We start from the raw sequence: 8,953 nt of genomic DNA on the forward strand, positions 1-8,953 counted from the left end.
CCACCAGCCTCTCCTTGAGAGAGAAAGATGGGGTTTCCCACTCCTGGGAAGTGTCGACTCAATGAGAGTGTGTTTAGAGTTTGTTAACAGCAAGATAGCAACCAAGGGGTCAGCTCTGCCTCCTGCAGCCAGAGCCCTTAGGATGTGTCAGGGGGAGGGAGCGTGTGTGGAGGAGAGTACTGGGCTGAGAACAAGGATCCCGGTTCCTCTTCTGCCCGGGCAGCGCCCACCTTCTAAGATAAAAAGGAGTGGAGAGGTGAAGGCGCGCACTCAACTCAAATCCCAGCTCCTCCTTGTGGCCCTGACAAGGCACTCCACCTCTCTGTGCCTCAGTGCCTGTGCTAGTCTGGGTAGACTAGAGAAACAAACTCATACACACGCATATGGATGTAAGGGAGAGGCTTATCTACAAGAGCAATTGAACATTGAGAAACTATCCCAACCCAGTCCAAAGCCGTAAGTCCCATATAAGCCCATATGTCCGACACCAAGCCATAAAGTCTTCTTCACATTCACGAAACACATGCAATGAGGCCAAATGCAGGGCCATCACGGGCCAGTGGCTGCAAAGTCAGTGGAAGTAGAAGCATCTTAGTGCTGGCAGGGGTCTCCACGTGGCCATTCCAGTTCCCAGGGCTGCATCAGGGTAGGTCCATGCGGCATCTCCTCAGGGATGCCTCGCAGGAAGTCTGCCTTGTCAGTAGAGAGTCTCCAAGGGGGTAAACCAAGAGAGATAGCGTCTCTCACCTCCAAGAAGAAATTACCAGATTTCCCAGAATTCTCAGGAGAAGACCATGTCTACCCAGAAGTCTCATTGGCTATCTCCAGATTGACTCCACCTCTAACCTCTTAATCCTTAAATTGACACCAGATTAGGTGACTACCACAGTGCCCTCGTCTATGAAATGGGGACAGGACAGACCCAATTTACAGGTCGTTAAATCAAAATAACTCACTGCCGTCAAGTCGATTTGGACCTTTGTCGGCCCTAGAGTAGGGTAGGACTGGCCCTGTGGGTTGCCGGGGCTGTCAATCTTCCCAAGAGTTGACAGCCTCCTCTTGCTCCTACAGAGCAGCTGGTGGGTTTGAACTGCCAACCTTGAGACCAGCAGCTCCATGCATAACCCGCTGTGCCACCGGGAGCCTCAGGTTGCTAGGAAGATAAAACACATCACTGCTGGAAGAGGTCTCTGAATCCTGTTTGGCAAATAGAAAGGAAGAGACATCTGACTCGTGCAGGCCCGCCCCCCATACACACCCATTCATTTGCCCCGTGAGCTGTCCTGGAGCCCTGCTTCGTCCGGTCCGGGTGCCAGGCCTTGGGAAGGAGGCACCCAGTACAAGGCATAGCTGATGGTCCTCTGTGTGTCACCTGCTGCCCCACCCTGTTCTCACCTTCCAGCTGTCCTAACTGAAGTCCCGCTTCCCCCGCTAGACAGGGACGGGACTGAGTGGCTTGTGGCTTGTCAGGACACTCGGGCCTCAGTCCAGCAATTGGCCCGACACCAGGAACCACTGGTGTCCGATGTCCCTGGGGTGAGCTGGGGCAAAGGGAGCCCAACCTGTGCGGCTCTGCCTGTAGCACCCAGAGCAGAGGGCCCAGACACCCTCTCCCTGGGAGAAGTGCCTGGCCCCCAAAGTTGGGGAACCTCAGTGCAGACGACCCAGACACCCACTCCCAGGGGGACCCCCAATGCCAAAGACCTAGACACTTTCTCCCTGAGGGCCAGCGCCTGCCCCTGCCCCCCACAGCAGGGGGTGGGGCAGCCCAGAGCACGAATATCCCTGCAGATTCCCACCCAACGGTCTATCTGTCCATCCATCCCAGTGGCCTGCTGCCCATGAGGAGCCCTCCTGCCCACTCACTGACAACATGACAACTGTTTCTGTGCCAAGCTGGGTGCGTGGCTGGAGGCACCAGAGAAGCAGAGACACACCTGCCCCTGGGATGCTCCCGTCTGGGCCAGAGAGGGGGACGGTCAAGGAGGTCACTGCCCCGGGGGAATCCCATGAACGAGAATGAGAATGGGGAGCAGGGAAGGTCTGGAAGGCTTCTTGGAGGAGGAGAGAGTTACAAGAAAAGCTGATGGATCCTCAGAAGACAGACACAGGAAGTTCTGGACAAGACAGAGCAGAAAGATCTGGGGGACTCGGGGAGGGGAGACAAGGACAGGAGGCTAGGAGGGAAGACGGTCACTAGCCTGCCCTGTGTCTCATTCATGGAACCATCATTCAAAGCCAGAGCCCACTGCATGGTACAAGGGGGCTGCTGCTGCTGGGTTCAAATCCTGCCTGGAGCTCCGCCTGCTCCCGGCTGAGTGACTACCCTGGGGCCTCGGTTTCCTTACTTGGCAGCCAGAGTGCTGGCAGCAGCTGGCAGTGAATGGCCGGGAGGGCAGGAACTAGTGTGCCCGGCACTCAGCATGCAGGCTGGCAAGGAAGGAGACCCCGCCTTGCGATCATCGCCAGAGCAGAGAAGCGGTCAGCTCTGACGCCAGGAGAGGCCTAATTATAGATGGCCAGAGGTCACATTTCAGGCCTTGTGACTCAGGACAAGGGGCCAAGGAAGCTTGTCACATGGTCTCTGCCCGCAGGCTGGCCAGTTGCCCAGCCAGACCTGGCTCTGCAGACCCACCTACCTGAGGGCAATACCCAGCAGCAGACGGGACAAGGGGCAAGGAGGGTTTTCCACAGTTTCACTGTCTATGAAATGGTGATGCCAACAAGACATGCCTCCCAGAGGGGTGGAGGGCTGGTCCCTGCCAAGGCTTGGTTGACCTGTCCCCAGGGCCATACCCCACACACATAAGCACGGAAGAGATTGCCTTTAGCTGGACGCTCCTTCTGCTGTTGTTAGTTGCCACGGAACTGGTTCCAATCACAGAGACACTGCACCTGAAGGGAACCCGGCTGGTCCTGCGCCAGCCTCACCATCATGGCAGCATTTGAGCCCTTGTTGCCCCCACTGTGTCCATCCATCTCTTCTGGGGTCTTCCTCTTTTTCTCGGACCCTTGATGCTGCTGTCATTAAGGTGTCCAGTGACTCACTTTTCACAAGTGGACATCCGCCTCTTTCTTCCTGGTCTCTCTTCGTCTAGAACAGCGGTTCTTGACCTGTGGATCATGACCCCTTTGGAGGCCGAATGATCCTTGCACAGGATCACCCGATTCATCACAGGGTTACCCTGCTAGCGTTTGAGGTCCACGTGTCAGCGTCCAGCACCCCAGCAATGTGCAAGCCACCACAGGGCGGCAATCAGAAGACATATTTTTTTTCTTTATTCAACAAATATATGCATCGAATGAGCCCTTTGGCATGTCTGGCTCCAGATTAACTACTGAGTGCACAAAAAACGGTCATGACACCCCTCCACCCAAGGCTGCCAGAGCCATGATGAGAGGGGCACCATGAGGTCCCAGGGGACACGTCTGATGCACCCAGAGGACAGACTAGAAGTCCCCATGAGAACACCACTCCTCTTGCTTCCCCTGTTGGGGGGCAGGGGAGGAGGTATTCGTCGGCAGGGCTGGGGATCTGGAAAACTCCTTCTGGAGGGAGGAGGGTCCCCTGCCCCAGCCCAAACTGTGGCACTCTCTGGCCTCCAAGTTGGCTGCCTCCCCTTCTTGATCTGAGTTCAAGTCCTAGGTCTGCCCCCGTCTCATGGTGATGGTCCTGTGTCTCAGCTTCCCCATGTGCAGTATGTGGGGCGTGATAACAAGAAAACCACCCCAGTAGGATCGTCGGGGGTCTTCTTGTCTTCTGAAGGATGCCATCATCCCCTTCCTGCTTGTTTGAGGGGGGTGGGCGTGGAGGGGGGGATCACTTCAGCACCAGCATCATCCCTCATTCAAGGAAAGAGACACCCCACCTTACCCCCAACTCCAGACTACCAGAAGAAGTTGGGAAAAAATGGTCTCCATCCTTCCCTCCTGGTCACGAGGGTGCCAGGCTACATAAAGGTGCCAACAGGGAGTTTTGTCCTCTTTCTAACTCATAGAGCCGTCCCTGGCTCCTGGGTGGTGCAAAAAGGGAAGCTCTGGACTACTACGACTATGGAAAGGCTACAAGTTCAAGCCTGCCCAGGGCTCCTCTAGAGCAGGTCCCAGCTATCAGAAGGCCACAGACTCCAAGTTGCCACTACTACGTGGCCTATCCAGCGAGGACTACAGTTCCCACTCTCCCTTTCAGTGGGACGGCGGGGGGTGGGGGGGGCTGTCATGTGACCATCTCTGGCCAATTGACTGTGAGAGGAAGTGATGTTCCCTGCTTCAGGGTTGGAAGTGGTTAACAAGCAGTTGTCTTCCCATCCACCTGCCTGCTGGATGGAGAGGACTCCAGGACCCTTCAACTCCACGTGCTGAAGAAGGTGGAACCACGAACTCGGAGGAGCCTGAGTCCCTGAGTCACGATGTGGAGAGCCCCCGGACGGCCGGGAGAGTTAGCATGAGCGGATCTGAACAAGAGCATCTTTATTCTGTCCAGCTCCTGACGCACCAAGTTCATCGGACACAGCACGGCCTGGCCTTAAGGCGCACACGTACACTTTCCAGGCTGCCGTGGTGTCGGTCCCCACCCCCAGTGACCCTGTGTCCGACAGAACAAAACGCCACTTGGTCCTGCGCGTCCAACTTTCACATGCATGTGAACCACACTCACTGCCACTGAGTTGAACTTGACTCCCAGCGACCCTACAGGACAGGGAAGAACACTCAGGGGCTGCCAAGACTATAACTCTACAGCAATAGAAAGCCTCGTCTTTCTCCCGGGGAGTGGCAGGTGGTTTCAAACTGTTGTCCTGGCCGTTAGCAGCCCAACTCCTAACCACGATGTCCCCGGGCTCCTTCCATCATGATCAACATGCATAGGACCACGGCTCGGGCCAGGCACACCTTAGTCTGCCATGTGACATTCTTGATCTTCAACACTTGAAAGCGGTCTCCGGCAAGAGATTTGCCCAGTGCGATGTGTCGTGTGATCTCTTGACTACTGCTTCCATGGGCTTCGATGAGCTCTTCGATGACATCAGTCTTGTCTCCATTGATCATGATGTTACCTATACTGGTCTGTTGTAAGGACTGGGGTTTTCTGTGCCTTGTGTGGTAATCCATATTCCACTTCATATGCATGAATTATTTCGTGTATGACTCAGCCAAGGGCTCATCACAATGCTACAGGCTTCTCCTTTCTCGCACATTTCATTTGGTGCTTAAATTAGGCTGGAGTCCCTGGCTGGTGCAAATGGTTAACCTGCTCATCTGCTAACTGAAAGGTTAACGCTTCGTGGCTGCCGAAGAAAGGCCTGGTGACCTCCTTTCCTTTCAAACAGCCACTGGAAACCCCTACGGAGTGGACTGCTTCCCGGCCCACATGGGGCTGCTGTACGTCAGAATCAATTCCACAGCAACCAGTCCATCTTTACCATGATCTTACGAGGTAGGTGCATGGGGTTAGAGGCCCTTCCACTTTATGTGTGAGGAAATGGAGACTCAAAACCATCGGGATGCCCTGCCAGGGTCCATCCGCTCTCAGAAGGCAGGGTTCTCAGTCTCAACCACTGCACCCCACAACCTCACAGAACCCAGGGAGGGGAGTACTATAAGCTGTGGTTGACTGGCAAGGACACCTGGATTCAAAGAAGCCCCCTAGCACATCGAACCATGGGGCCGGTCAGTGTCAGTGACCAGGTTAGGACCCAGAGCTGTCTGGCTTCCTGTGCAGCACCCCGGCCGCTCTCTCCCAGCAGCACAAACCCCAGCCAATTTCCATGCACGGGGCTCCTGTGCCATGGCTGAAAGTGAACTTGGCATTCGTGATGCGCAATCATTCTTTTTAGCCTCTTGGCAGCCTTGGCACTTATTAAGCACCTGGGAGGCTGTTAGTGCCTCGCGCTGTCCAAAGCACTCTTAATTACTGTCTAATCACGCTATCTTTCACTCTCAGAAAACACACGCAGACACACAACAGACGAAAGGGGCAGGCGGGTCTCACACTCTCTGCCGCAGCTTTCTTCCATCCTCACGCCCCTTGTGCCAGGTCAGGGACATTGGCAGAGGTAAAGCGATGGAGAGGGCTGGCTTCCAAAAACCACTCCGGTCCCAGACAGCAGCCCCCACGATGTGTTTGTCCTGCAGCCAAACTGGCACCATCAATGGTGAAAAGACTCACTGTGGGGCTGTGTGTTGTCTGTTGCTTGGCATCTGGAAACATCGGAAAATGTGTCACCAGCAGCATGGGTTAAATAAACTGTCGCTGGGCTGGGAGGGAGTACAATACAGCCATCAAAAGGGATGGCTGGAGCCCGGCGGCTGCTAAGAGGCATCTCTAGAAGCAGCAGGTGCAGGACAAGGCACTGTGACGGCTCCTGTTGGTGCAAACAGCCTCTGTAATGTCATCAGAGCCAGCCGGTGAGCCCTGGTGGCGCAGTGAGTCACACATTGGGCTGCTCACTGCAAGGTCTGCAGGTCGAAACCACCAGCCCTGCTTCTCCCCCCACCCCAAGGCTTTCTGCTCTTGTAAAGAGTTAAACCAAACCAAACTCACTGCCATCGAGTCAGTGCGGACTCATAGCGACCCCTGTGGGTTTCTGAAACTGTAACTGTTCACAGGAGTAGGAGCCCCGTCTTTCTCTTTTGGAGCTGCTGGCGGTTTTGAACTGCTGACCATGCAGGTCGCAACCCAACTTGTAACTACTCCTTGTAAAACATGAGTCTTGGAAACCCCAGGGGGCAGTGCTGCCCTGTCCTCCAGGGGGGTACCATGAGCTGGCATCGACTCGGTGGCAGTGAGTTTGGCTTGAGTGGAATATGGCAGGCCTCACACTCAGCGAAGCCTGTCTGGTCAGGCTGTTTGTCATCCTCCATTTCCACATCAGGAAAGGAAAGTTTGGAGAAGTCCAATGATGGGTGCTCAGGACTGCGGCCTCAGCAAGGCCTCGTCACCTGCTGCTTCGCGAGGCTGGGATTCGAACTCAGGATGTTGGGAAGCCATTGCTAGCTGTTCCGCAGCAGTGCCTCCCCAGGCACAAGCATAATCATAGCAACCCGACACAAGTCACCATTTCAGGTGGGGGTAGGAGAAATAGGGTGACTGGGGAATTGCGAGGCTCGCCCTGTTCAACACTATCAGAGAGCTGTGAGGAACGCTTGACACTCGCCCAAAGTGGGGTGTTGCGATTGAGAACCCTTCCTGAAGCCCAGGGCCCCAAAGGGCAATCCCTCAAAGAAAGGATGCACTGGAAGGGGAGGAGGAGAAGAAGGAAGAGGAGGAAGAGGAGGAGGAGGAGGAGAAAGAAAGAATTGCGTGTGTTGGCAAAGAGAAGTAGCCAAGAATTGTGTCTGTCTATGCATGAACTCAGACAAAAAGGAGGGGGGTCGAGGGACGCCTCCCTAGTGACTCATGGAGTAGACAAGCCTCCAAAGGGAGCAAGAGAACACATTTCTAGTCATCAACTCTGAGACCCAAAGGACAGCACTGACCTAAAGACAACGTTGGAAATGGGGGAAAGTGGGAGAGAGGAAGCTCTGCGGAAGGATGGGGGTCGAGGAGGTGCAACCAGGTGTGCCTGATTTGTTGGTGGGCGGCCTGGGGCCTCCCGTTCACTCACACGACAAGTGAAAGGAGGAAAATAAAAGAAGGTGCGACCGTGGCTGGGGGCTCACATCCATTGGAGGGTTGAAAAGTAGACCTACTACCTGCACGGGAGTGAGACACACATTCACACACCAGCTGAGAAAGCCCGAAACCACAGAGCAGGGGTGATGCTATGTGCCACAGGACACGAGGCAGAAGCAAATGGTGAACCTCCCTTTCCCACAGCAGTCAGGGGTCCCACCGACGCAGGCCTGGGGCAGCTCACACAATGAGCAAATGCTCCAGGAAGCGAGCCACCACCGCGGGGACACTGGCCTTTAGAGAGCAGTGGAACAAGACTGGCTTTGGATTGGGACACAGCCAGGTTGCTTGGTTGGGGTTCTTAGAGCGATGGGCTTGCATTGTTTGCTTATCTCTGTTCTAGAAAAAAACGATCTCCAGTTGGGAAAGGAGGAAGGAGGGAAGAGGCACAGTGAGGGAGGGAAGCCAGAGGAGAAAGGAAAGTGAGCCTTGTGGTTATACCTCCCACCCTCCACCCAAGACTGCTCCCCTCCCCAACCACTGCCAACTTTCAAAGCCCTTGCTGTGGAATCTAGCTGATCCCAATTCCTAGGGACCCCTCAGGACAGCGGGCAGCTCGGACCTGCTCCCAGGCCTCCCAGAGCTGGGCATCTTCCCAGGAGCACACTGCCTCCTCTTTCTCTCTCTCAGTGGCTAGTAGGTTCGAACCACTGACCTTTCAGCTAGCAGTCAGCATGCCGCTAGGGCTCTTTATGGCTCAGAGGGCATATAAGTTTCTAGTTCCCCCTCCCACTGGAGGGGCATGACTCTGAGGTCCCCAGTGGCAGTGCGTTTCTGGCCCAAGTGGTCACTGACTCTCCCCTCCCTGCCCCCTGCCCCTGCTGGTGTTTCCAGAACCATCTCTCAACTAACCAACCATGGCCATCCAGCCCTCTCACAGAGCCCCTCTCTCCTGCCTCAGTGGCACCCTTATCTGTCCTTGTAAATGTCTACTCTCTAAAGGGTTAAGGTCTTGGAAACTCACTGGGGCAGCTCTACTCTGCCCTTCACGGTTGCTATGAGTCAGCCCCACCCCAGCAGACATCCCTCCCAAGCGTCCCCTGCCCCAGGGCCTGGCACTAGTCTGGCATGCGGGGTGTGCTGGAGAAATGTTTGTCGAGTGCCTGGAGGAATAAATCAGCTGTTTAAAGCAGGCTGGGTAGCCTCGCAGACCCTCCTGCTGCCAACGGGGCTTCCAAACTAGTCCTTGGGGGGTGGCCCTAATGGAACCCGGCTCCCTCTGCAATTAGCAGCCTCCATTTGCATGCAAATAATGGTGGCGCCAAAATGCTCCGGAAAGAG

Source organism: Echinops telfairi, unplaced genomic scaffold (genome assembly GCF_000313985.2).
Source record: "Echinops telfairi isolate 266 unplaced genomic scaffold, ASM31398v2 ScPeMD7_29;HRSCAF=101, whole genome shotgun sequence".
Taxonomy (NCBI): Eukaryota; Metazoa; Chordata; class Mammalia; order Afrosoricida; family Tenrecidae; genus Echinops; species Echinops telfairi.